Source organism: Halichoerus grypus, chromosome 5 (assembly GCF_964656455.1).
Source record: "Halichoerus grypus chromosome 5, mHalGry1.hap1.1, whole genome shotgun sequence".
Taxonomy (NCBI): domain Eukaryota; kingdom Metazoa; phylum Chordata; class Mammalia; order Carnivora; family Phocidae; genus Halichoerus; species Halichoerus grypus.
The window spans coordinates 155,514,435-155,539,318 of NC_135716.1; the positions used below are offsets into that span (position 1 = coordinate 155,514,435).

At 41.3% G+C, this 24,884-nt stretch overlaps 1 protein-coding gene across 12 annotated transcripts in view; it reads left to right on the forward strand.

Annotated features, from left to right (window-relative positions):
- Positions 1-24,884, forward strand: part of HIVEP3 (HIVEP zinc finger 3) — a 448,346-nt gene that overhangs the window by 77,387 nt on the left and 346,075 nt on the right. For 6 of the 12 annotated variants that reach the window (XM_078073297.1, XM_078073305.1, XM_078073306.1 and 3 more), the window contains one exon: positions 14,077-14,188. The gene's annotated coding sequence lies outside the window, so the exon portion shown is untranslated. Of the gene's footprint in view, positions 1-12,522; positions 12,727-13,694; positions 14,189-14,892; positions 15,063-24,884 lie in introns of those variants that run through there. The other 6 variants (XM_078073308.1, XM_078073302.1, XM_078073303.1 and 3 more) reach the window with 5 other exon arrangements.

Consider the following 24,884-nt stretch of genomic DNA (forward strand, 5'->3'; position numbering starts at 1 on the left):
ATGTCCTTCTGGTCAGACAACTGGTGTTAGCCAATAAGGCATTTCTGATGCTTTTGTGCTCTTATGCAAGGGTGGACTTCTTCCAGCATTGTAAATGACAGGGAAATACTCAATGGGCCACACAAAATTTTAATTAACTTTCTTCTGGGGCAGTCTAGGTCAGAAGTTAAAAGCAAGATCTTAGGAGTCTAACCTGGGATTGAATTCTGGTTCTAACACATAATAGCTCTGTGTGTTGGACAAGTTTCATAATCCCTCTGAGTCCCGGTTTTCTCACCGAATTTTATGTGATGAAATGAGAAAATATTTGTATTGTCTCTGGTTTGTAGTAAGTGATCACTAAATGGTATTGTTGCACTGGCATTATTGATAATAATAATAATAATATATGGAGTAGTTAATGGTTAATGGCAAGACTTACCTTTGGGGAAAATATCATAAATAATAAAACATAAGTATGATATTTTTTCATTGGCCTAATTTTGAGTAATCAGTCACCTGTCATATTTCTCACTAAATAGTGACATGTATGAGAATTCTGAAATTGACTTAAACGGGCTAGAAATTCTTTAGAGTTAATTTATTCTTAGCTAACCATAATGTTTGCTGTGTAGCATCATATTCTCTGCCAGGCAATTGCAGACTGGTAGGTGCTTTCAGCCAGACAATTGTCCTGGATTACAGTTGACTGATATCCAATTTATATAGGTTGCACCTTCCACTTTATGAAAATTGGTGTACATCATGTATATTTTACTTAAACTCCTATGGACTTTCCCCATATCTTGTATTTCTCAAAAAAAAAAAAAAAAAAAAAAACCATTAACAACAGATAGAGGTGTTTCTGTTCTGGGACATCTATCATTGCTAAGTCCCCTTAGGGAAGTTTCCAAGAAGGCAATGATTATTCTGACCACCTGCCATACCTTCACCTGATTGTTACTGCAAAAGATGCATAAGTACTACATTGAAAGAAGTAGGGTTCTGGTTTCTACTCACAGATGTAGAGAGCTCGAAAGAGAATTACTCCCAAACTTACAGTGAAAAAAGTCTTGATAAACAACAAATTCACAGCTTTTTTTGAGCCCACTGGAGTACTGAAGTTCTTGGGAAACCAGCAGTGTCAGAATTTAGGAAGAGACAGGATCTGCAGGGAGAAATGAGACATAAGTGCCTAATTACCTGGGCAGGAGGCAGCCAGACACCTGTAAGAATTCATCCAGGGTGATTGATGAATGGGTGGAGTCTGGGTGAGTGCACACTAGCAAAAGAGGGTGAAGCTGAGGGCCACAAATAAAGGAGATCCATGTCCTCTGGCAGGCATTTCTGCATGAACCCACCATGAGCTCACAGAAATGGTTGGGAGAGACTGCAGATAGTCTCCCTTGTGGTACATTGCTGGAGAAGAGGAACAGAAGCTGCTGTGGGAGGGATAAGAAACTCCACCAGGACTCTTTTTTTCCTATGAATAAAAGCCTTAATTTGTGTGGTATGTGTGTAAGGATGAGCACTATCATCCTTAGGGTACTCGTTCCTACTATATCTGGATAAAGGGAATAGGAAAATACTTATAACTCCTGGGGAAAATAAGGTACACATACTAGATTCAGAAGTAACCCAGAGGAGGGGTAAGATCACTGAGAAGGCCACACCTCCAAGACTCAGTGATGCAGTGTTCGTCTAAGACTGAGAACAACAGAGAACACTTCCTTCTACTCTCCATTCCCAAACCAGGTTAACAAAAAAAAGATAGAAAAATAAAATTAAAAAATAAAGAAAAATGGAACAAATAAAAGAGTAGCTAGCAAGATAGTAGATTTTAATTCAGTCATCTCAGTAATCACATTAAATGTGAATGGTCTAAACACACCAGTTAAAAGATAGAGATTGTCAGATTGGATTAAAAAAAGCAAGACCAAACTATACAAAACCCACTTCAAATATAAAGACGGGTTAAAAGTAAGAGGAAAGAAACTATGCAAACACTAACCAAAATAAAGCTGGAGTCTTTATGTTAATATCAGACAAAATTGATTTTAGAGCAAAGACTGTTCTCAAGGATAAAGAGTGATTAAATAATTATAGAAGACTCAATTCTCCAAGAAGTAACAATCCTAAGTAGGTGTGTACTTAACAACAAAGTTCTGAAATACATAATGCAAAAGCTGATAGAATTGAAAAATGAAATAGACGACTTCATAATTTGAGTTGAAACCATCAATGTTCTTTTCTCTGTAAATGATAGAAGAAGTAGGAAGAATGTTAAGAATATAATGATCTGAACAGTGTTATCAACCAACTTGACCTAATTGATATTTATAGAATACTCCTCTTCACAACACATCCTTCTGTAGTGCATGGGGAACATTCACCACAAGATACTGTATTTTTTTGGGCCATAAAACAAACCTTAGCAACTTTAAAAGAATAAAAATTATACAAAGTATGTTTATGAACTATAATGGAATTAAACCAGAAATCAGCAACAGAAATATACCCAGAAAACTCCAAAATATATGGAAAATATACCACATACATCTAAGTAACCTGTATATCAAAGAGGAAGAACTTGAAAATATTTTTAACTGAATGAAAAGGAAACACAACATGTCAAAGTTGTGAGATGCAGCCAAAGCAGTGCTTAGGGGGAAAATTATAGGTTAAATGATTTATATTAGGGAAGAAGAAAGGTCTCCAGCCACTAATAGAAGCATCCATCTTAAAAATAGAGAAAGAAGAGCAAATTAAAACTAAAGCAAACAGAAGTAAGGAAATAATAAAGATAAAAGCAAAAGTCAAATAATTGGAAATAGAAAAGCAATTCACAAGTATCAATCAAACCAAAAGCTGGTTCTTGGAAGAGATCAATGAAATTAATAAACCTCCAGCCAGCCAGACTGACCATCCACCGAGATGGCCTAGAAACTGCGCTGCAGTAGTAATGGGCACACTCAGTGCCCAGATCTCAGTTTCTAAATTCCAATTATGGGGACTCCTTGGAAAAGTAGACTTTGAGACTAAGGAGGGAAAATACAAGATGATCCTGGAGCATCTGTGGTGCCACGAAGTAAGGAAGTGCTAATCAGCAACAACAACAAAACAGCAGGATTATGTGAAATATAGGAGCTATCATGACAGAGGTCTCAATGGTCAAAACTGGAGCAATTTAAGCCAAAAAAAAAAAAAAAAAAAAAAAAAGGATATATTAGGTTATAACTCAAAAAATAAAATAAATATCCATGAGTTCATATTGATAAAAACAAAAGTAGAATAATCTGGTTATTTAATGGGGAGAAAGGACAACTCTCCTTATAGAAGAATTCCAATTAATAAATATAGAGGAATTGAGGGAGATAGAAAATCACCGTTGGAGCACCACAGCCATAATTGCTGACAGTGCACATGATGAATCCTAAAATTAGTGAGTGAAAGTCTAAAGAGAAATAGACATTTGCATGGATTCAAAATACCCTCTCCCAATATTTGTCAACTACAAAGGGAAAAATAATAACTTTATAGTGGAGAAACCTGGACGCCACTTCCTTAACCAAGGGATCAAGGTTAATGTCACCAGATACCAGACAAACTGACATTATGACTCCTTCTCTGATTTGATGTACTGAGAAGGCACATCACTTCTGTGGTATTCTTGCCAGAAACCATAACTCCAGTCTAATCATGAGAAAACATCAGACAAACCCAAATTGAGGGACAGTCTACAAAGTACCTGACCAATGCTCTGTAAAAGTGTCAAGGGCATAAAAGTCAAGAAAAGCCCTAGGAATAGCCACAGATCAGAGGAGACCCAACAGAAATGACAACTAAATGCAACGTGCAATCCTGGGTTGAAACCTGGAACAGAAAAAGAACATTAGTGGAAAAACTGACAAAATTAGAGGAAAATTTGTAGTTAATAGCATGGTACCAATATCAGTTTTCTGGTTTTGATCATTGTACTATGGTTACGTGAGATGTTAATTAACATCAGGGAAAGCTGGGTGAAGGGTATGTGGGAGTTCTTTTGTATAATTTTTACTACTCTTCTGTAAGTCTGAAAGTATTTCAAAATAAAAAGAAAACAAAAAATTGGGAGAGCTTTTGATGAAATAGCTCCAAGGAAAGAAATAAAGACTCTTTTGTATTATCAGGGAGTAGTATGGACACCTTTAGCCTGTAAATGAGACTCGTTTAGAAGAGCATCTTGCATACTGCCTCAGCCCCCTGTGATTCACTGCACTCTTGGGACTCCAGCCTGAGAGTTACTGATGGGACCATCTGACCAACTTATTTGAAGACATCCTGTTTTTTAGGGGCATTCTTTAACTATTTCGAGATCTTACTTGGCTTTTTATCCTGTCTCAACTAGGTCTTGGAAGTGATGATGAATTTAAAGTCCTTAAAAAAAAAAAAAGCCAACTATCTTTAACTTTCTAAGAAAGGATGAATTTTTTTCCTCTTCTTTAGCTGACTGTGGATCACTGGGGCCACGGGGTACAAATTGGCAGTTCATCTTCTGATTCAAACCCTTTCTAGCCAATACAGCTTTTATTTGTTTGTTTGTTTGTTTGTTTGTTTATTAGATTTACAGAGAAGCATGATCACTATAGCTCTCTCTTGTTTATACTATGCTGTTTCATACTCTTTTGTTATTTGTATGGCCCCCAAAGGCATGTGAGTTTTTGATCCTAGGTGAATGTAATAAATTACATCTAATTTGTGGTGTTTGTTCATGACCTTTGCTAGTCAGAGCTCTTTTCCAGTCTGACTGAGATTTCTAATCCTGCTCCTATGGATTGTTTAGATTCCTCTTTGGAGCTGTGGCCTCATATCTGCTTTTTATGACTTCCCCATGTTTGTCCTTGCAGCATTTTTGGGTGGGCTGTGGGCTGCCAGAAAAGAAACTTCCCCCTTCCTGTACCTCATACACACATAGAGTTTATTTAGCCAGGATATGCAAACTGCCCAGAAGCCAGGTGGTCACATGGAGAGGGAGTCAGGTGGCCTGTCTCAGTGCAGGACTGATAGGCACCCAGAGTACCCATTTGGGGCAATGACTGCCATGTCACTCACTGGCTGCCCCATGTAGAATTTTATGAGGTCTGAGAAGCTTGTTTTGTGCTATATCACATTCCTTTTGCACTAGAAGCTTCCAACACAGGAGGGACTTCACTAATCACTTGGCTTAATGCTTCCTTAGAAGAGAATTCTTACCGACATTGGGTTCTCCTGGCTCTTGAACTCCAGCTCAGTCTGGCAAGGCCATATCATCATCTGGGAGAAAAACCAGAGTCAGACTCCAGGAGTTGTTTAGCTGAGCAGTCTCTGCCTCCAACTTTCTGGCATATTAGAAAGCCCTTGTCTCTGTACCTTCCAACTCCATTTTTTGTTCTGACTTTAGCCAATGGTATTTATGTTACACTGTTAATAGACTGAATCTATGGATGTGATTTTTAGACTCCTTCATCTGTTAGAATGTCTCTATATCACATTTTTTCTGTTGGTATCTGGACTTGGCAAAATTTGATGAGACCATAGCTTTCTACAGCTGAAGCCAGTAGTAATTCTTCACTAGGATTGTCAGAATTACCTATGGAACTTTAAAGATGTACATATACCAAGGCCCTCCTGTAGAAACTTGGGAGTACCTATATTTTTCCAAAACTCTACAGGAATTTTGATATGCAATCTCAGACAGGATCCTCAGGCTTCCAGGGACTTTAACTCACATATTTTCTTAATTTATCTTAATATACCTTTTTTTGTTGTTCATAAATTGATGATTATTCCATTTAGGGCATTGGTTCTAAACAAGGTCAGAGATTTTTTTCCAGTTGTAAAAACATTCCTGCTGGAGAGTCTGTGTACTTCCTGGTGACATTCAACATCTGCTGTGGATCCCTGAGGTCCCTGATGGGCCTCCTCACATCTTAAGGTTTAAGTGCTCTAAGGTTTTGGGGTGTGTGTGTGTGTGCACGCGCTTGTGTGTACAGGTGCATGTGTGTGTGGGTGTGTGACTTTAGGTCCCAAATTATTTACTTTTAGGTAATCAGAAGCAAGAAGAGGGACACACCTCGGGCTTGACTGAGTTTTTTTCTGCATTGGAAACTATCCCATGAAGGCCCCCAGACAAGCTGAATGATGTAAGGACAAAAGAAGGACTTGAGCCATCCTAGGGTATTGTGACATCTTCTCTAAGGAATTTGGAAGAAAACCACCATTAACTTCATTTCACTGTCATCTTAGGCGTCACATAAAGGTTCATCTGACCTTACCTCTGGTGGGCAGGTCCCCCTTTTTGCCATTATTTGGTAACTTACTTTCTGCCTTTATCATGATATCTTCCTTCTTTATCTTTGGAAGAGGAAAGAGCATGAGGTGGGAATCAAATGAACCTAGGGTTTAATCCTCATCTGATGATTATTGCATCTGCCCTCTGACAAAGAACAGAAGTCTCACCTTCATTATCAGCAAGCTAGGGCAGAAATCTGGCTTAGATGGTTGTGGTAAGGATACTATATCCCTAGTTTACAAATGAGGAAATCAAGGCAAGAAAGGATTAAGCAATTAACTCAAGGTCCACAGAATTTGAACCCAGATGGTCTGACACCACTCGGAACCTACCTGCTCAGTCCTTCTGCCATGCAGCTCTACAGAGAGCCAACATGAACTTCTTATCTCTCTCAAGATGACCCAGTGTAGAGGTTTATGAAAATATTGTCTAGTGTCCTACATTGGATAATTCTTGAGTTAGGTGCTTGGAGTATTTTCATCTTTGACTGTGAGCCTGGCAAGGAATGCTGGCAGCGCACTCTTCAGGTGGCTAAAGGGAGGGTGGGTGTGCACATGGACTTAGTCAAAGAGGGTTGTGGATGGGCTATGGTTTTCTGCCTCAGCAGGAGGTGTTTATATTTACTGCTTCAAAAAATTAAAATTACTACTTTAAAAATGAATGAATGAATGAAATATTTACTAAATGACATAACACAATGGGGGAATTCCCAACAGGGTGCCTGGAACATAGTAAGCTCTTCATAACTGCTCATCTCCATCCTCTCCTCCTCCTCCTCCATTTGAATTTAGCTTAATCTGTTTTTTTCCTTCCCCATAAACTAAGGTCACTATCTTTCCATTACATTATTCTTAATCTCCATCAGGTGTTGATGAATACTGGTTTTAGGGTGCTACAACTAAAGTGCCTTTCGAAGAGTGATGTGATTAGAAAGGATGGAAGCTACTTGGGATGACAGAATTGGGTCCCAGATGTCAGGGTAAAATGATGGAGTGATTCTCACACTAGGAAATATAATGGAGCTAAGTGTAAGGTCTTGTGATGGGGCCCAGAAAATTAATCACATGAGTGCAGAATGGGGGAGATGTGTGGCCTAGCAGCCACAAATGTGAAAGATACTTGGGAGATGAAATCGGCAGATTGAGTTGCTGCCATAGACCTAAAATAACAATGGTGTAAATAAATGAAAAGTGTATATTTGTCTCACAAACCGAGAATAAGCAGTACAGGGTGAAACGACAGCACCAGAAGCCCAGGATCCTTCTATCTTGTTGCTCTGCCACCCTTCATACAGAAGGCTATCAGGTTCACATTTCCAGTCATTGGGAGAGGCAAGAAGGAAGGGAGGGTATGATCCTTTCCTTTAAGAGCAGGAGTAGGAAATTCTACAATTCACATCTGCTTATATCCTATTGGCTAGAATCTAGCCTCCTGGCCACACCTTCCTACAATGCAGGCTGGGAAATGTAGTCTTTAACTAGTAGCTTTGTTCCTAGCTAAAAAAAAATTACTGTTAGATAAGGAGAGGAGAATGGATACTGATTGAACAATTAAGAGTCTTGCAATTAAGTCAGTATGATACAATAGTGTGGTTTGTTTGCAAAAAAAAAAAAATTTCTTGGGCAATATTACATTGTGTTGGTGAAAGTATAGTATCTTCTAGAACTGGGGTTAGCAAACTTTTCCTAAAAACAGCCAAATAGTAAATATTTTAGAATTTACAGGCCATGTATGGTTGCAAATAGTTTTCTGCCTTTTTTTTTTTTTTTAAGATTTGATTTATTTGAGAGAGAGAGAGAGCAAGCATGAGCCGGGGGAGGGACAGAAGGAGAGGGAGAAGCAGGCTCCCCACTGAGCAGGGAGCCCATTGCCCGGCGATCCCAGGACCCTGGGATCATGACCTGAGTTGAAGGCAGACGCTTAACTGACGGACCCACCCAGGTGCCCTGCTTTTGTTTTTTACAATCCATTAAATGTGTAAAAACCATTCTTAGCTCATGGATTTTATATATATATATATATATATATAATAGTCTGCACCAAAGGAGTTTGCCAACTCCTATTCCAGGACAATGATGGTGATGAGCCTGGGACCAAACCCTAAGATGTATAAGAAATGTGTTCAGGGTTGGTGATCATGATGGGAAAGGACTCTGGATGAATTTGCAAGAACAGTTATTGAAGGCATTGGTTACTTTTAGTTTGGAGAACCTAAGAGTCTTGATGGCATTGTCTTCAGAGGTTTGAATGACAGTTAAGTAGTTAGTATGTATCCAAAGGGCAGAACTAGAATCAGTGAGAGGACGCACTAGAGACAGACTGTAGCCCAGCATAAGGAAGGACTTTCTCATTTATGGAGCCCTTATAACCAGGCACTAAGCACTTTACATAGATGGTCTCACTTTGTTCTTAACAATCCCATCAGGTAGGTGTCATCCTTACCTCTACTTTCCAGGTGAGGTAAAGCAGCATTAGAAGGTTATATAACACGCCGGGGCATACATGCTACTAGGTGCTAGAGTCATAGTAACCACAACTTTCTACTGCCTACTCCCAAGCAAATTAAAAGAAATTAGATATGTATATAGTTTAGCAGCACCAGGCACAGAGTAAGTGTTGTTGCAGGCATTAATCATTATCATACCCCCTAGGAAGTACTCTGTCTCTCATCATGGTGCCTGTATTGGTTTCCTATGGTTACTGTAGCAGATGACCACAAACTTGGTGGCTTAAAACAAGGTATTTATTTGCTTAGAGTTCTGGAGGCCAGAAATCTGAAACCAGTTTCACTGGGCTGAAATCAAGGGGTCATCAGGGCTGTGCTCCTTCCAGAGCCTCTAGGGAACGACTCTGTTCTTTGCCTCTTCCAAGCTTATGGTGGCTTCCCAGTTTGTGGCCATATCACTCCAGTCTCAGCCTCTGTGGTCACATTGCCTCCTCTCTGCCCTCCACCTCCCTCTTATAAGGATACTTTGATTACATTTAGGGCCCTCCCAGATAATTCAGGATAATCTCCCCATCTCAAGATCCTTAAATTAATCACACTTTTTGCCATATAAGGTGATAGAGTTTCCAGAGATTTGGAAGTGGATATCTTTGGGAGCCTACCACAATGGTGGTTAAGCAGAGAGGGGATAACCACATTATCTTTTTAACACTATTAGGAAAAAAAACAACAACTTTATAACATTCTATGATTTATAGATCAATCATAACATCTACTTTTTCTTGTTTTTTTTTTTTGTGAAGATAGAATATATTTTGTATAAGGTATGATTTAGAAGTAATATATATATATATTTTTAAAGATTTTATTTATTTATTTATTCATTTGAGAGAGTGAGAATGAGAGAGAGAGAGCACACATGAGAGGGGGGAGGGTCAGAGGGAGAAGCAGACTCCCTGCTGAGCAGGGAGCCCGATGCGGGACTCGATCCCGGGACTCCAGGATCATGACCTGAGCCGAAGGCAGTCGCTTAACCAACTGAGCCACCCAGGTGCCCCTAGAAGTAATATATTTTTTTAAATAACCACAGTCTGACATTATTTATTGAACAATACATTCTTTGCCCTATTGATTTAAAATTCAGTTTTCAGCAAATGCTACACTGAATCTGTTACTTGACTTTATTCATTTCCATTGATCCATTTTGTAGGTTTCTACATCTGTGCTATATACTGTTTTATTTACTATAGTATTAAAGTGTATATTTATAGTTGATAAATTCAGTCCCTCCCCCAATCCTTCTTTTTCAATTTTCTTGGCTAATAGCTCTTCTACTGTTTTCTTTGTCATTCTGTATTTCAACTTAAAAAAACTTCCTTATTATCATTTTAATGTGGTCGTGGGAAGAGAGGAGATAGATGGAATTCTAATTGTCTGCCTTCCATAATAATCCTCTCATCCTATTTTTTTATTCAAATGATTTTACTTACTCATTCTATTGAGATTTTCGTTTTTCTGTTGTTGAAATCATATGAAAGTTTAATTCCAGATATCTCCGTCTGTCTAATATTTCAAAACTTCTCACATTTAAACTTTACAACCACATTATCAATTATTTTTATACTTAACCATACCTTTTATTGGCTTTATTCCTCATTAGATTTTCTTATATAACATATCTTCTCCTTTCTTGAGTTCATTATTCTGTGGCTTATTTTTTTTCTTGGGCAGAATAGATCTTCAAATAATTTTTTAAAAATTTAATAAAGGTATTGGGGTGATATAATTTCTGTGTCTTTGAACATGCCTTTCTTTTGTCATCACATATGAGAGAAATTATAGTTTGGCAGCTGGTAGAATTCTTGAGTTACAGTAATATTCTCTTAGAATTCTGTAAAAATTGTGCCACTGTCTTTTCGCAGAGCATTGAAGATGAGAAGTATGGTATCAGTCTGATTTTCTTTTCTTTTAAGCAGCCTGATTTTTCTCCCCTATCAGGAAGCTTGTAGTTGCTTCTCCTTGTTTTTTGAGTATCAACCTACATCTAGAATCGTGTATTCTTTCGGTTATACTGCAGCCTAGCACTTAGACCTACATGATCTAAGGCCTAAAGTCTTTCTTCAACTCAAGGAAATCTTTTTCTTCCATGATTATTGCATTCATAAAAAATGTTGTCTCTTTCTGGAACTCCTGTCAGACTAATTTTGGATATTCTGGATCTCTCTGTTAAATCTTGTGTCTAATCTGATTACTTAAATAACCTTTTCCTCTCCTCCTCCTTCTTCTCCTCATTCCCAAATGAGCTGGGGTCTTGCCCCAGGTCAGCCTCTGACTTCTACCCGTCTTAGGGACAAATTTTCCACTTTCCAAAGACGCTGTGGGATGACTACAATTCCATGTGGAGAGAACCAGCTTAGTTCCTGATGCCCTTTAATTTGCTTCTGAACTGATGCCCATGACCTTTGTTTTAACTCTCTGATCCTCTGAGCTTGGGATTTTCCAGGACGCTTTTCTGGAAACCTGTGCACTTTCTTCTTGGGAGGTCTGTGCAGAACCATGACTTTATCAGCACTGATCAGCTTTTCCTCACCCACATCCCATCTACTTTACGTCTTCCTCATATTTTCCAAAATGTCGGCTTTATTGATGGCATCTCTCTTTGGCTCCCAGCACTGCCAATTGTATTTTGGTATATAAATTTTTATTTTTTTGGAGGAGTGGAGTAAATGTATGTGTCCAGTTTACCATCCCAGAGACCCAAAGCTCCAGAGTGGAAATAGAGGGGAATGAAGCATCATATGGATTCTGGACCAAATGAGCTTTCAGTCTCATCTAGCTCTGGGAGGCTTTTCTCTAAAGTCTAGAGAATAAAGCAGCATAATTAAAGATTTGAGAATCAACTTTCACAAAAAGTTTCCCAGAGATAGGACTTAATTTGGTCAGGAGAACAGAATGAGGTGAGACAAATGGCAAGTCACATTAAACGTGCTGAAGATAGGGCAAGAGGGACCAACCTTAAATTACAGCCACAGTGACTCGCGTTGGTCACTGAGAAGACCATTTAACTCTTAAAAAGTTGTGTGATACCATGAGACATTGCAAAGCCAAGTGAAGAAGCTTCCTTCCTTCTCTGGTAGTTTTCTGGAGGGTCAGGGCTGTTCTGTTAAGGGAAGAGGATGGACTGAGCCGCCTTCTGGGTTCCCTGACAGCCTTGGGATATTACAATTATGACACCTCGGTGCAGGAGATGTTGGATGGGGAATAAAGAACAGCAGCAGATAAACTCCCAAGGGGGAAAAAAATCTTGTCTTCATCCAGCCTTACTGATAATTTTTTTTTTTTTTTGAATGTGAGAGACTGTTTTTGTCAGGAACACTTTCTCCAAATCTTTAAAACCGAATGGAGACATCTCTAGTTTCTTCCCCAACATGCTGGGAAGAGCAGGAATTTCAGCATCTCCCTCTCTCCCTGCAGCTGGAGACAGCTCTGGCTCCCAGCATGGCTGGAGAGTTGGTCCACATCCCCTGGCAGTCCCCTCCCCCAGGGCTGGGTACGGGGAGAAGCCGGGAGAGGGCAAGGGGCCAGACCAGGGAGAGGAGTGCCGGGCTCCCTGTGGTAGGTCTGAGCCTTGTCACATTGCCTCCTGGGCTCAGGTCGCTGCTGGCCGCGGGAGAGCCAGTTCCAACCTGTGTGGCTGGTGACATTTCCGGCTGCCAGCGCCCAGCCAATCAGGGATGGGCCCAGCTAGCTAGGGCGATGACACATGAAATATGATAATTTTCTGCTAAAGAGCCCTGGAAGAGAGGAGAGAAGAGAGAGTGTGTGTGTGTGGCTGGGAGGGCTCAGCAGAGGCAGTACCTGCCACGATGTGGGAGGGGGACAGCGCATTGGTTTTAGCGGTTTGCCAAGGGAAGGCATGTGCTCTGATGCTATAGGGCTAGAGGGACGTGCCCCAGGGAGTGGCTGTAGGAACCCCAGGGTTGCTCTTCAGGTAAGCTGCTACTGCTGCTGGGTGGGAACCAGAGGAGAAGCAGCCAGTGCCATTCTGGAGCTTGGGGGCTCCTGGGGTGAAAAAGCAACTGTCAAGGGCATTTTCCTTCCTTTCAAACATAAGTGAGGTTAGGAGTTTTGGTTCCTTCTCGGTGCTACCTCTTTAAAAGCCAAAGCAAAACTGGAACAAATACCATCCGGGTGGCTGAAATACTTAATGAATAATTAAAAAAAAAAATTGGGGCTGGGGGTTACCTCCCCCTCCCCCACTGCATTTTTCTATCTCTGTGCTCAACCTAGCCCTGAAAAAAAAGTGTTGTTAACAAAATCTTGAAGAAGGGCCTAAGTCTGAATCTTAGAGACTCTAAAGGTTCAGGTGGTAGTTTTGATTCCAGATTCTGGTTGGAGAAAAAAAATGTCTTGGAATAAGATCTGGTCCTGGATTACATTATACTTTAGAAATCGTGCTGGAAGGATCCTTTAGTTTGAGGACAGGGCACCTGAAGCTGTAGGATAAGTTAACCCTGTGGTTAACTCTTGAGGTGGCACAAGTCCCCACTTCCTTCAGCCTCTTTGGCAGGCTTCCTGGTCCTCTGACAGCAGTTAGGGGCTTTCGAGGGGTGATAGGTGTCCCCTGTATTGTTTGACCCTGTGAATACGTGTGTTCAGAAGTGAAGGATCATAGTGTTTACATAAACATGCTTATTAGTCCCGGAGAAGCCCATCACTGCAATAAATGTCTCTAGGTTTATACCTTGCATTTGCATTCCCTCTCTCTCTTTCGCTGTATTTTGTTCAAAAGCCACAGATAAATGAAATCATTATCACTTTATGCAATCCTGCCCTGTGGCTGTAGGCATGGGACTAGCCTCCCTGCGCTTGGAGAAATAGCTATTCAAAAGTGATAATTGGTGTACTGTATCTTTAAAAGGTTAAAACCCGTTTCAGAAAAAGGTCTGGACTCATAGTGGAAAAGACAAGCGAGGCATGGGTTGGCTCTGGATTCAGCAAACAGCTGCTGATTAGATTCTGTGTCTGCGGTCTGAATTTATTCCGTGTTTTTCAGCAGCAGGAATTCAAGAGGGATGCTACTGTTTGGGTTTCTGATCGTGATTTATATTTATTCAGAGGAATAACAGAGGGTGGATCTGTTCCCGGCGTGAGCATGCTCACAACCAGCCGACTCTCCCATTATCCAACTGCCTAGTTTGGTGCTTCAATGTACATGTACATTCCGTGTGCATATGTGTGTATACAAACACGCATGCATGCCTGGATGGACATATGTATGCACACGTTATTTTTTAAGGACAATTCTTTCAATAAGGTCTTTACCCCTTACTTGAAACAGGTGTTCATGAAAAAAACGCACAAATTCCCGACTGACCGGAATAATTCATGAAGAAGGGGCTGGATCCGTGGGTCAGAGAACACAGGACCAGTTTGCCATCCCAAGGCCGAAGGTAGGGGACTCTGGATTTTTATTCGGCGGATGGATTCCGTGCGCTTGATTTTATTTATTGTGTTTTTTGCCTGCGGCCGCCACGGGGAAGTGGAATAGCGGGCTGCGATTCCATCTTGTCGTTGCCTTTCTTGGGCAAGGTGTCCGGGTGGGCGGCCGCGCGGCGTGCGGTGCCCTCGGTGGGCAGAGCGGCTGCTCGGCCTGGTGCCGGGGGAGCGGTGCGAGCCTCAAGTGACCCCCGCGCGTCAATCCCGGCGGCCGTGGCTGTAACCCTGTGCGCGCCGCGCGCTCCCCGCTCGCCCGCCGCCGCCCCGCACCCGAGCCCCGGCCCCCCCCCCGCCCCCCCAGCCCCAGGCTCGCTCGGGAGCCTCCGCGGCCCGGCGATCACCTCGCCGCCGGGGCACCTGCGCTGCCTGCTGCTGCCCCGGCGTGGTTCAGGGCCACCTGAGCGGTCTCTGCTGCCGAAAAGGAGATTGAGTGCGGGGAGATGCTGTGTGCCAAAGCAGAGGGAGAGCTTTCCCTTCTCCCCTTAACCGCCACCCCCCTCCCCATGTTCCTAAAGCAGAATCACAAGCTGCCTCCCCTGCAAACAAAACCAAACAGAAACCAAACTCCTGCTCTATTGGGGATTCTTGCCTTACCGCTAGCAAAGCGGGTGCCCCCTCTCCAAGCTGTGCCCCACATTTTACCATCTTTTAAAATTAGAAACACTGGTGGCGCTGAATGGCCCCGGCTGAGACTGCACGGGCTGCCTGGGGACTGTTGAGCGTGGCGGACAGCCTGAACCCGCAGAGACTGGGACCCAAGTGGTGTCGAGGAGCTGGGAGGCCGCGCGTTGGTTTCGTTGAACGTGGCTGCCTCGGTTTCCGTTGCAGGTCAGGACAACTTCTGTGGCTCGGCCGTCCCTGGAACTTTGGGGGCAGTGGTTGCAGGCAGGAGGGTCTGTTTCTGGCAGCCGTTGGCATTGCCACAGCAGCAGCGAAACGCACCCCCCCCCCGCCCCCGCTCCAAGCCACATCTTGTGCTTCAGCTGTGTTAAAACTGGCTCGCTTTCTGGGCTTTGGGGGTGGGGGGTGGCGGAGAATGGGGTGTGCGCTGAACTGATCTCCAGGGAACCTTCTGCAGCCCTTGTCTGTGTGATTATGTAACTCCCAACTAATGATCAGACCGTGCGCCCGAGCAGCTCCCCATCGTTTCCCGGTCCTCCCCCGGACTGAAGGAGTTGGGTCCCACGTTTAAGATGTTTTTATGTAACTATGTGTATGCTGGGGGGCAGGGAGAGTGTGGGGAAAAGTGGAGCAATTTGAGCAACTTCTGTGACACACACAGGGGCAAAGACCACGTGTTTATTGGGGACAGGGTGGCGTTGGCTTGGGGTTGGTGTTCATCTGAAGACCCTCCCACGTCCCTTTCAGCTAGTCATTGCTTGTCTGAATTTTCCTTTGGTCATCCCACCCCTCTTGAGCCTGTAGAAGGTTGGAATCACCCATGCAGGGCCCCTTGGGTTCCTCACTGAAGGGAGAGCACCATCCTGAATCCAGGGTGACCGGCCCAGGCTCACTTGCTTTAGGTCCCAGCTGTTCTTCATGCTTACCGGAAGGGAAGAGTTTCTGCCCCGCTGGGGTTTCAGTTTCGCTCTGGGGTTGGGCCACCCTGTGGGGCTTGAGAAAACCTCAGAGGCAGCTGAGCTGCTTGGCCTTTGCTCTTTAAAACTGTGATGACTTTGGCAGAGGCCGGAGACCCTTTGCATTCTTGCATTAAAATGTTGTGGGGGGTTTTTGGGGGGCAGATAGGAGAACAGCTATCCCACTGCGATATGGAGAGCTGCAGGCAGGAGGGGAAGGTATGGATGACACTTTACTCTCTGTTCTTCCTCCCCATTCTGCTTAGTGAAGGCACCCAGAAGACACAGAATTGTCACATGGGGCTCCTTTATCACACCCCTTAGCACCTCAGCCTAGGGCTGCTGGGTAGACTTATTAATTTGATGGGAAAGTCTGGCCTCTTCAGGCTAAACTTGTTTTTTTCCCTCCAGCACCCTGGTGGGTCCGCTGTCAGAGCTAGCTACTAATGTGTACACACGGCAGCAGATCAGGCTGTGTTCAGCTGGCTCCGTGCTTGGCTTGTCTCCGCCCCTGTGCTGCAGAGGCAGCCACCCTCCTTGGAGTGGAGAAGGGTGTGCTGTGTTCGGGGTCCTGGCCAAGTGGGCTTTTAAGGCGTTGAGTGTGTAAAAGTTCCCTGCAAGAAGAAGATGCATTTAGTCTGAAGTCCTGGCAGATTCTAGGCCCCAACTTGATGGGAGATAATGGAGAGAAAGCCGTGTGACAGCTGGATAGCTTTGAACTTGTCTCCCACTTCCTGCTCTTTGAGTTCCTGATGTCTTTCAGGTTCTTTTCTGCCTCCACAATGTCCACCAGGGATGCTCTGACATGCTGTCCTTCTTTCCGTTTCTGGGGGGATCAGAGCATGTTTGCACATCTGCAGAAGCCCAGGGAAAGTAGGGCAGGGAACACTGGCTGCATGAGCAGGCAGCGCTGGTGTTTCAGGCCAGGCTTGGCCACATGCTGACCAATGTTGTGTTTTATCTGTAAAGTGGGTATCCTCATCATAGCCTTACCAAGCCCACTGAAATATCTTGAGCAGAAAATGACACGGGCTGAAAGGTAACATGTGCTCTGTAGCTAGCTAGGATCAGGATAACATCATAGCAATCTGAAACTCACATTTGCACAATTTCACTTAGCGGGGGGGGGGGGGGATGTCATAAAGTCCATGAGCTATAACTCATAGATTTTGACCACTGCAGAACATTTCATGCTTTCTTTCAGGAGTCTTCGTTTATGTAAATTTCTAAGGGGCTTGGTTTTAATTTGCCAAGTACCCCTAACAAATTGGAAGAGATTGACACAGTATAGTATAGGGGTTATTAAAGTTCTTTCGGGTAAGTGCCAGTAAGAAGTACTAGTAACGTAAGAAACAGAAAAAATAAAAAAAAATGAAATAAAATTTAAAAGGCACAGGAATTAAAAGCATAGAATTTTAGGGCTATCTAATATAAGTATTTGATATAAGCAATACAATGAAATTTTATGTATTTTGATAGGTCTTCCAAACCCTGTTTTGTAGCCTAGTAACTGATGCTCACAATGTCCTTTATGCATCAAGAACAGTTTGAATGACATTCTGTGTGTCCAACTTAAGAAGGCATGAGCTTTTGCAGTATACCCCAAATGCTTTTTTTTTTTTTTTTTTTTTAGCATGATGCTTAAAGGAAAAAATGCATTTATGAAGGATAACAGAACCCTTGAGGTTTCTGGACAACCAAGGGCTTTCTGATCAAAATCGTAACTATAAAGCACTCCTGTTGAAATTAATTGAGAACTTTATGACCTTTTGCTGAAATTTAGCAGGGAACCATTATGCTGGTATTAGCAGTGCTTATGTTTTAACATTTGAGCTACAGAAAATACTGAGAGGGAAACACGGGAGCCCCAACCTGTCTTCTTGTGACCGGAGACACACTTAGAGCCTTCCCACTTGGTGACTTTAGTGCTGGAAATGATCAGAAGAGACCCAGTGATAGAGAAGACAGAGTAGGAAAGGTCAGCCCTAGTGGCATGGGTCTCTTACGTCAGGGTAGGCGCTGTGGCCTCCCTACTACCAGTGTGCTGTTGAAAAACTAGTCAGAAAAATGAGTTCAAGATGTCATGACAACACTCTCAGGCTACACTGTGGTGTTTATGCAATTCAGACACTGTGCTCAAAACTGGAAGGATATCTGAGTTACACCAGTAGAGCTCAGCTTTGCCTGACCCAATGCCGATTTCCCAAGTTAACAATTTACTCCAAAAACAAACGCAATAGGAAAAACAAAAGCAGAGGACAGTGAATTGAAGGCTGACACTTTTTAAAGAGTACTTTTGAATCTGATGCATATGTCAAAAATGTGAAGACACTAATTTAAAGTAGAACTGGGGGCACCTGGGTGGCTCAGTCGTTAAGTGTCTGCCTTTGGCTCAGGTCATAATCCCAGAGTCCTGGGATTGAGCCCCGCATCATCCTGCTCCCTGCTCAGCGGGAAGCCTGCTTCTCCCTCTCCCACTCCCTCTGCTTGTGTTCCCTCTCTCGCTGTGTCTCTCTCTGTCAAATAAATAAATAAAATCTTAAAAAAAAATAAAGTAGCCGAACTGTTCACTTTCTAGGTACACATAAATTCATCATTTGGTAAAACATTTGAAGACACTTTTGAACTCGCTAAAAAAAAAAAACCCTAAAACCTGTTGACAATAGGCCATTGAGTATGATCAGAAATGCTCAGAACTGTCCAGAAGTTCCATATATATAAGCAAAGGGTTACTGATGTACTAATGAAGAGAAAAGGGTATTCTCCAAAATCAGGGGGCTTGGAAGGCAGAGGAAGTAATGGTGGGAGGTGACTGAACCCCACTCCCCAGAGGGCTGCCCATTTGGGAGGGTCCCACTTGGGAATATGTGCTTGAGCCATAGATCCAGCTTGTTGATGAAAACCATGCCTGCATAGTGATGTGATTCTTCCCATCATTACTAAGTGTTACAAAGTACCAGATGTGGCGGGCATTCTTTTGAGAAAAAGGACAAGAGTGGGGCTTTACATCTACAAAGATGTGCAGTGGAGATGAACTGAAAAAAATGCCCCTCAGATTTGGGGAGTGAAGCCAGGGAGAAGCACAGGGAAGTTTGTCTCAGGAATCTTGGGAACTTTCTGAACGTACATGGGTCCTTGAATTGGGGTTCAGGGCCAACTTTGGAAAAAACGAGTAATGTGTGTGTGACTGTTAAGCAAATAATAGCGATGAAGAAAAATAAAAGTAGTGTTAGAAGTGCAAGACATGCTCTGCTGAGCCTCTGTTACCAAGGTGAGTCTCTTCAGCCATTCATGGGACTCCCAGGCTTGGCGTGAGAGGCTAAAGCTGTCTTAAGATCAGAGGATCCCTGATAAAGAGGAACTGATTGAATTTTAAAAGGAGAAGAATTCTGAAAACCTCCTCAATCCAGAGTCAACACAGCAGACCCTGACCTTTTCTATGGCCCGATCTCAACCTTTTGGCAGATCCCCACATTTGCAAAGGCAGAAATATTTGCACAGGCCCTTGGCTTCCTTCTGAATCAGGTTTCTGGCCAGAGAGAAGAGATTCCCAGGATTCTTCCCAGGCCACCGATTACTTGCCTTTTCAACAGGCACTCAAGGAAATAAAGTTTATCTCACTTCCAGAGAGTTTCTCTTTTCCTGGCGGGCTCCCTCTCTAGCTGAGAGACTTGATCTTGCCCTGTAGCTTTGTGATGCAGCGTTAACACTTAATACTTCAGGAGAAGAAATTTTGCCATGAGGGGTTGTTCACCAATAGCTGAAAAAGTAACTTGAAACTACAAATGCCAGGCATGGCTGGAGTTGCTAACAAACCACATGCGTGCAACCTCCCAAACTCCCTGCACTTCCTGGCCCTCAATGTATACTTAACATACTCTTAGAATCTTCCCCTGACTGTCAGCAAATCTTGATGAAGAGAATTGGGGCATCACACAGCTGAGGCATATGGTAAAGGACTTAAAATGAGAGCATCACCACTGAAATCTAGGCAAGAGAGACAGGATGGAGTCATTTGCTCCATGCCCTCATTTTAAAGATTTCAGAATTTCAAGAGATTCCAGGAGATTAAAAAAAAACAAAACAAAACATCCCAGCATTGTGATTATGATTACATTAAATAAAAGAGTCAGAGTGAATGTATTCTGGAGACTGGGCCTTGCTGCACCTTACTGGAGAGATTCTTGCAAGGATGTTTCTGGAGTGATTTGGGTGGAAGCTCTTAGAATTTTAAGTGAGTTTAAGAGCTCCATCAGTTACAACTGAGGAGATCATCTTTGCCAAGCAACTAGAAAAGATGGGGCAGGAACCACAGCAATTTGTTATAGGAGTGTCTTATTAAATTTTTCTCCATGAACTTCTTTTTAAGTAGCATTGCTAAAATAGCCACTAGATTCAAAAGAACACTTGTAAACTGTATATAAAGTGTAAAGGTACTCAGCAGTCAACTTATAAGAAATGTTACTCTTACCTTTGAAGAGTGGTACCCTGATCCATCCTGTCCCATCTCTTTCCTTTTGGGATAACCATTTTCTGGATATTTCTGTTTCTTTTCCCCATGCTTTTTTTTTTATTGTCTTACCCCCTTATGTTTTGTATCTCTAAACAGTATCTCTAGTTGTGTATGTCTGTGAACTTTATAGAAATGGAATTATACTGTTGGTATTCCTGTGTTCTTGTGTTCATAGTTAGCCCATGCAGACCACCTCTACTGCACTGGGTGCCACACTCGTGAAATATTTTCATATCTGTTGGTGGTAAATTGATCGCCTGACCACCCGTCCGCAACCCACCGCCCCACCCCGAGTGCCCTCATGAGACCTCTTCAAGTCCCTTCACCTTCCTGGAGGGAATCACACCTGGCCCAGCCGGGGGTCCTGGGACCCAGCTCCCACACAGCGTCTGGGATCCCCTCTGACTGACTATGGCTCGACTAGTTGTCAAATGTCTCATTCCTGGATTTGTTCATGTTGTTGAGTGTACTAGCTGAAATTTTTTCACTTTGTTGAACTGTAATATTCCACTGAATGACTATATTGTGGTTTACATATCCTATTATTAACAAACACTGAAGTTACTTCCACTTTTTTTTTGCTATTTTAAATAATGCTGCTGTGAGTATTCTTGTTCAAGCTCCCCCTGGTGAACATGTATGTGAGTTTACTTAGGGAATATACGGAGGGGTAGAATTACTGGTCATAGACTGTGGGCCTCTTCAGTGCTACTAGACTAGTTCAAAATTAATTTCCATTATGTTATGTGAATTTTACCTCAGTAAAAAAACTAATTTCTATTGTGTTTGACCAGTTTCTATACCCAGCTGCAGTGTATAATTGTTCCTTTTGCTCTATATCCTTGCTAGTACTTTATGTTTTGTTGGATATTGTCAGAAATTTTTGCCAGTCTTGTGGGTGTATAATAGTATCATATCTGCTTTTAATTTGTATACATTTGATTACTCAAGAGTTTCAGCATCTCTTCATATGCTTGTTGACCTTTTTGGTTGTGTGTGTGTGTGTGTGTGTGTGTGTGTGTGTGAAGTGCCTTTTCAAATCTCTTGTCCATTTATTTAAAAATTGGGTAGTTCGTATTTTTCTCATTTATTTGTAGAAGTTATTTATGTATGCTGGACACTATTTCTTAGTGTTGGAAATACCTTCTCCTAATTTGTGAAATATTTCTGGACCTTTTTTAGTATTTTTAGAGTGGCAGAAATTCTGAATTTTAATGTAATAAAATTTCATCAATCTTTCTTTTATCACTGAACTTTTTGTGTCTTTTTAATGATGTCTTTCCCTATGGCAAAGTCATAAAACAGTCTCTTGTATTGCCTTTCTAAAGGTTTTAATTTTGCCTTTCATGGTTAGTATTTTCCCTTGAGAATGATGTTCTCTATGGATTTGATATTCTTTATCAGGATAAGGAACTACCATTCTTCAGTAGTTTGCAAAGTGTTTTTTTTTTTTTTAAATCATAAATAGATCTTTATAAAATACTTTCTCTGCATTTTTGGAGTGAATTTATGTACTTTTTTCTTCCTTTACTTTGTTAATGTCTGGTCAACTATTTTCCAATGTAAAATTAATCTTGTTTTCCTAGAATAAACCTGACTTGGTCATGGTGGATTCATTTTGTTATATATTGCTAGATTTGTTTTACTGTTATTTTGTTTAGAAGTTGTGCATCTATGGATGTTCATTCATGAGTGTATTGGACTGTGATTTTCTTTTTTTTGTTTTTTTTAAATTTTATTTATTTGACAGAGAGATAGCACAAGTAGGCAGAGCGGCAGGCAGAGGGAAAGGGAGAAGCAGGCTCTCTGCTGAGCAGGGAGCCCGATGCGGGGCTCGATCCTAGGACCCTGGGATCATGACCTGAGCCGAAGGCAGCCGCTTAACCGACTGAGCCACCCAGGCGCCCCTGGACTGTGATTTTCATTTGTCATATTATCCTTGTCAGGCTTTTGTATCCAGTTCTGCTAGACTTGTGAAGTGAGCTGTAGAATGTTTTCTCTTTATCTCTCCTCAAAAAGAGTTATGTAGGGCTGGGATGCTTTCTTCCCTGGAGATTTTTAACCTCTGATTCAGTTTCTTCAATATTTATTGGTCTATTTTCAGGTTTTAATTTTTTTTTTTTCTGGAATTGATTTTGTAAGTTAGATTTTTTTTTTTTTTTTAGGAATTTATCCATTTGTCTGAGTTTTCAAAATTTTTACCATAAAGTTATTTATAATGTGCTTTTTTATCCTTTTAAGCTCTGTAGCATCTATGGTGATGTGTCCCTTTTTCACTTATAATACTATTGTGCCCTCTATATTTTTTTGTTGAATACCGTTTTCAGAATTTTGTCTATCTTATTAATCTTTTAAAGAATCAGTTGTTGACTTTGTGATCCTGTCATTTATTTTGCTTTCTAGTTAATTAATTTCTATACTAATTTTTATTATTTTCTCCATTCTAACTTATTTAGGTTTGCTCTGTTGTTCTTTCTGAACTTCTTAAGTTGAATGTTTGACTTTTTTCCTGTTATGAACATTATAGGGTTATGTATTTCCATTCTAACTTCATGACACAGTTTTTGATATGGAATATGTTTGTGTCATTTGGTTCTAAGTATTTTATGATTTCTACTGTTATTTATTCTTTGACTCATAAGTTATGTGTACCTGTGTTTCTTCATGTCCTGACCTCTCTTTGTTTTCCTGTGTTGTTACCTTTTTTTTTTTAAGATTTTATTTATTTATTTGAGAGAGAGCACGAGAACGGGGTGAGGGGCAGAGGGAGAAACAGACTCCCCTCTGAGCAGGGAGCCTTACACAGGCCTCGATCCTGGGACCCCAGGATCATGACCTGGGCCAAAGGCAGACGCCTAACTGACTGAGCCACCCAGGTGCCCTGTTGTAAACTTTTCGATGATGATTTCTAACTTAAATGTATCATGGTTGGTAAATGTTGTTTGTAAATTTTATTCAACCTTTTGTATTTACATTTGTTGAGTCTTATTGTGTGAGGCTTAGTATGTGGTCAGTTTTCACAATGTTGCATGGATTCTGTCATTGTTAGATATAGTTCTGTATAACTCTACTGGATAAAACTTCTTAACTATGTTGTTCAAATCTTTTCTGTCAATCACTGATTTTTGTCTGCCTGGTCAGTTAGTCATTGAGAGAAGTGCATTACAATCTCCCACTATGATTGTGGATTTTTCTTTCCCCTTATGGTCCTGCCAGTTTTTTGTTTTATATATTTCAGGCCTTTGTTAATATGTACCTACAAGTTTAGAATTGTTTTATCTTTCTGGTGAATTGGATCTTTAATAATGGAGTTGCATTTGTTTCTCTAGTGATTCTTTAAGTCTTTAAGACTTTTAAAGTCTATTCTGATTGACGTTAATAGAGCTCTACCAATTTTGCTTTGTTTAATATTATCTGAGGGAGTCTGAAATACATTTTTTTAGAATTTTCTTATTTGAGGGTCTGCTGGTGACAAATTCTCTGTTTTTCTTTGCTTGAAAATACAATAACTCTCCCTTGTTTTTGAGAGCTATCTTTTCGGGGTAGAATTCTAGGTTTTCAGTTATTTTCTGTCCAATACAATGAAATTATTACTCAAACACCTTCTGTTTTCCACCATCATCTTTGAAATCTACTGTCAGTCTTACGTTTCTTTTGACAATAATGTTTCTTTTTTCTCTGACTACTTTTGAATGTTTGTTTTTTTGTCTTTGGTGTTCTACATCTTCACAAAGATGCACCTGAGTGCATATTTCTTTTAGTTTCTTAAACTTGGTACTCATTAGACTTCCAGGATCCATGTGAGAGTATCATTTATCACTTATGGGAAATTCTCAGCCTATCTCCTTAGGCCACAAAAAATGAACCTCAAGGTCACTTTGTTTGGCAGAGATCCTCAAACTGGCTTTAAGGCTTGGCTCCCATTCTGGGTTCCAGCTTTTACTTACTTTTCACTTGCTAAATGTATCTTATAAACTTCCCAGCTCATTAGTCATTCAAAAAGATATTTCTCTATAGTATCCAGTTTTCTTTGTTGTTTTCAGTAGAGTTGCCTACATATCTAGTCCACAGGGTTTATAAGTAAAAGTCTACAGAGTTTTCTCTGTAGAGAAACTCTGTAGAGTTTTCTTTAATACCCCACCTAATAAACCTTAACACTTGTTAAACATGAAAGACTATGCTGCGTCTATTGACAGGATAGATGAATTTATACGCATTTATTTCAATGGTCAGTCTATTCCATGATTCATTCAGTAGATATGATGGCTTGTTCTTAGTAATGTACCTTGCACAGGTTTCTTCCAGGCTAAGATAGAAGACTAACTGGTGCTAGTGGATGGAGTATGGATGTTTTAAACCTGTGAAGAAGAGTCTTACCAGAATAGAAATGAGTGACATTGAGTAGTTAACAGTTTAGCCCTTAAATGGAGAAGTTCATCCGTGGTTAGGGGATTAATTCTTCTTTCTTGGTAGCATGGGAGAACTGATGGATTTTTTTTTTTTTTTTTTTTAAAGATTTTATTTATTTATTTGACAGAGAGAGAGAGATAGCGAGAGCAG